We start from the raw sequence: 4,103 nt of genomic DNA, 5'->3' as shown, positions 1-4,103 counted from the left end.
CACACACACACACACACTAAATAAATGTTAAAAAAAAAAAATACAAAAGAGGAATCACATGAGAATACACGTAAAGGGGAATTAACACTATAAAATAAATTTCCAGGGCCAAAATGAAATAAGAAATTTAAATATATTGCAGACTGGGGGCCAGGGAGATGGCTCAGTAGAATAAGTGCTTCCCTGGCAAGGCAAAGGCCTGAGTTCAATCCCTGGTTCTGCCTAAATAAATAAATAAATACCAGGATCCCACAGAATGATCTGTGATGAGGAAAATGCTTGCGTCTGCCCACCCAGTGCATGCGCCCATGGTGTAAATGCATCATTTGAAATGAGACAATCACTACTATGAGCTTTATTTTACAATTTTTATTATTTTAGTTTTTTAAGAGAACTAAACGTTACTAGAAAAGAAAAATACAAATGATACAGAATTTCACTAAACAATATGAATTCCACACTATTTGTTGTGTTGAACACTGTTGTCTTCTAATTAGTTGTTTATTACCAGATATATACAAAAAATTAGAACAAGAATGTTATAAGATATTAAAAGAGAAAAAGAATTAAATGAAAAAGGCCCAGAAAATTAAGCATTAGCTTCTGCTTTTCATAGACCCGCAGAGACCCACAGAACAATTATCCCAGCCACCGTGCTCACAGAGATAGATCTCTTTGAGCCATTCTGTCTCCTGGCTTCTCCTCATCTCAGTAATTCTTTGCTTTTGAACAGGTTTATTCCTCTTTCACAGTATCTATGATACCATTCAGATTTTATTTATTCTGTCAGATTCTTACAATTAGGAAAAATAGGATGTTTGCACATGCAGGCCTCATTTCACTTAAGATTGTTGTCTCTAGTTGCAATTGTTTGCCAATGAAAACCTCAAATTTATTCTTCTTACCAGCTCTTTTATCCAAGAATGAATGGTAGCTGTGGGACAGGTCCAGGTAGAACACATGTTTTAGAAGAATACAAGAGAAAAAAAATACTGAAATGGAAATTGACTTATATACTGAGAATTAGGAAGTTAGAAAAGTAACATTTGCTAGAATAAAATTTCAAAATCAAAATATTACTTCAATAGGTAATATTACATAGAAATGGACAGGCCTTGTATTAAAGAAATAAAATTTATATCTTAATTGTTTCTTCATTGCTGTGAGGAGAAATTGGGAGCATGCGATCAGTCTTCTACTCATTTGAAAATCCTTTTGACTGCTTCCTTTAACCCAGGAATTCTGCTTTGTTTTGAACGTATTGTAGAAAAGCATACACTTATAAAGTGTAAGTAGAATTTGGGGTGGGTCATGCGTTTGAATTTGGAGATGATTTAGACTGAGATGAAACTGAGATTGCTGGGGGGGAGTACAATTGATTCAATAATGAATCTGAAAGATATTTAGTTTTGCTCTAAAAATAGACATGTTGCTTCACAAAAGTTTAGCAAATTCAGATGCCTTTGTACCTACATTTATCTGATAAATGCAGGATTATATTCCTGGTTCAAAAATGCTTTTCTGAGGGAAAGTGTGACAACTCATGCACTTACCACTGTGTGATAGCAAAGTTTCTACCTTAAAATATGGCTGCATTTAGGAACCAGCCCTCCTATAATGTGTGCCTATTTTAGAGTGGTTCAAAGGACAAATCATTAAACAATAGATGACTTGCAAATGTGGATATATAGGGAGGAAGTGATCTCAGGGTCCAACCTCGGGTGTCTTCAACAAACAGCCTGTAAAGAGCCAGGCTGTGTGGCTCCATCGAGTGATGAGCCAGTGCTGTCTGTGTGTAGCTGCAGCAAAGCATCCTAGAAAGACCAAATCTAGGTTTTCTTGGAGTCCTAAAATAGATTTTCCAGTGCAGAGATGCAAACACCCCAGAACACCTGTCTTTTCATGCTTATAAAATCAGTAGCCTGAGAAATTAACACCCTCTACAAGGAATCCTGGGTATGGGTACATATGTAATCATAGCAGTAATTGTAAGAGATATGGTCATATTAAATTCCAGGTCTCAGTGCTGAATCAGAAGGATTTTCACAGAAAGGCAGGAGCAGGGACTACAAGAACTTGAAGCCAACAGTTGGAAACTGTGGAAGAGAGGGAAGAGGAGAGAGTACAGGAGGCTAGAGGGACTGGAAGAGTTATGGAAGGTTGGAAAAGGGGGGAGGGAACACGACCCAGGTCTGTGGGTTAACACAATGGGTGGAAGGAAGCGAAGAGATATGGAAGGACATAAGGCCTTGAACAATGGATAAAAATAAATTGTGGGGTTGGAGGAGGACATGAAGAGCCAAGTAAGGAACTGAGAAATGTGAAGGGAACCAAGACTGGAATGTGAAACTCTCAGATAGGTAAGCCAAATAGAAAGGAAGGGACCTGAGTGCCTCCACTGGGAGGAGGTAGAAGACATGCAGTCCAGCACAAGGACAGGTAGAGAGAAAATAAAATATAATGCATTGGTCAAGCAAATGGATGTAAATAGATAGCAGAAGAAGAGTGACCTAGCGCCTGGCAGAAAGGACAAATGAGTTATGAAAGGAAAAATAAGTGCAGCACTTGAGAAGCAGGGAAGTCATCCAAGCCTGCCATGGGGAACACACAGGTTAAGAGAGGCGTCCTGTTTGTGCTGTGACCCCCAGCCTCATGATTTTCCAATTTGGAAACTTAGTCCAGTATAACAATAGAGGAATGGGGTACAAGGAATTTTCCAAGATAACATGAGTTTTAATGAAATACACTCATATCTGAAGTGGGCTAGAAAGGACCCAAAATATGGCCTGTGTGTTGGCTTAGTGGGTTTGTGTGCTCCCTGTCACTGGTCCTTCAATCTCAGGAGGAAGGTTCTCATTCATCTTTATGCTAATGGAATAGGGTTAATGTCTGTCTGCAAAGTGCTGCAATGTCCCTCACCATGACAGTGAACACGTGGCTTTGACACTTGTACCAGTCGTTTCCACAGAACTGCAACCACTTCCTTTCTCTCCCTTTAAATATTTTTCCTAGGACCTAAGTCTCTGATCTATCTGCCTACCAGAGAGCCCCATTCACTACTGAGGGAATCTAGGAGAAACTACTGGATCTGAGACTTGGTGGATAGAACTGTGCATGTTTGCAGAAATGAGAGTAGGAAAAAAAAATAGCAGGGCTTCAGACATAGGCATAAGTTGACAGTGACTGGGGGGATGCTCAGAAACATCTAGAAACATCTAGAAGTCATAATCTGCTGGTCTGGATCCCATGGAGTTTTGGAGGGACCTTTGTGGGGAAAAAAATTGACCAGAAGCCTGGCCAGGGTTTGAAGGAGGAATCAGGTACAAAGGGAACCCAATGGGACAGAACCAGGTGTAGAGGCTAAGGAGGCTCATGAGTTGGGGCGATATTCCAGGGAATTCAGGGGTTCTGTAAAGCTGTGAAGGAGAGGACTTTTGGATAAACTCACAGAGGAACAAAGTGGGAAACAAGCTGTGGGGGCTGGAGATGCTGTGCCCTTGGGATCACCTTGGAGCCCTGGAAATCCAAGAGTCTGCGCAAGAGGCTCTGATGTCTGCCAAGAAAATACTGATCTCTGGTCATCTCATGAGATGCTGAACCAGAAGATGCGAGAAGAAAGGATAAAGAAGGGCTTGCAGTTCAGGGCACACTCAGGGTGTTTATGCCCATAAGGGCCAGGCAGGATCCTGACAGTGCTGAGACAGGGGATGGTGGCCCTCTCTGACAGTAGTCTGTGTCCACAATCTCATAGGAAGCATGGGCTGTGGATGCTCAGGTGCTAGGAGAAGACATAGCCCATCCAAAACACCAACACTGCGGGATGGGAAGCAAGGGCAGCAGAAACCCAACTGTGGGTGAAAGCGTGGAGAGCATGTGGGAGGAGCGCAGCCAGAGCCCTCTTATCAGAGGGAGCTGAGCCATGATGAGCTCACGTTTACTGCACTTCTCCTCTCTGACATGAAGTAGAATATGTGCTGCAGTTACTGACTGTTCTCTGCTTTATGGGGAAGGTAACAACACAAAAGCACAGAAAACTTAGAGAAATATTTACACCATGAAGAGAATTGTAGGGGCTGGGGAGATGGCTCAGTGGAATAAGCGCT

At 41.6% G+C, this 4,103-nt stretch overlaps 1 protein-coding gene across 1 annotated transcript in view; it reads right to left on the bottom strand.

Annotated features, from left to right (window-relative positions):
• The window catches only part of LOC101566966 (actin-related protein 2/3 complex subunit 2-like), a 27,666-nt gene that overhangs the window by 22,540 nt on the left and 1,023 nt on the right, over nucleotides 1-4,103 (bottom strand). The gene's annotated exons all lie outside the window — the stretch shown is intronic.

Source organism: Octodon degus, unplaced genomic scaffold (genome assembly GCF_000260255.1).
Source record: "Octodon degus isolate 3935 unplaced genomic scaffold, OctDeg1.0 scaffold00534, whole genome shotgun sequence".
Taxonomy (NCBI): domain Eukaryota; kingdom Metazoa; phylum Chordata; class Mammalia; order Rodentia; family Octodontidae; genus Octodon; species Octodon degus.
The sequence above is the reverse complement of the archived record's forward strand: the minus strand, read 5'-3'. Positions and strand labels throughout refer to the sequence as shown.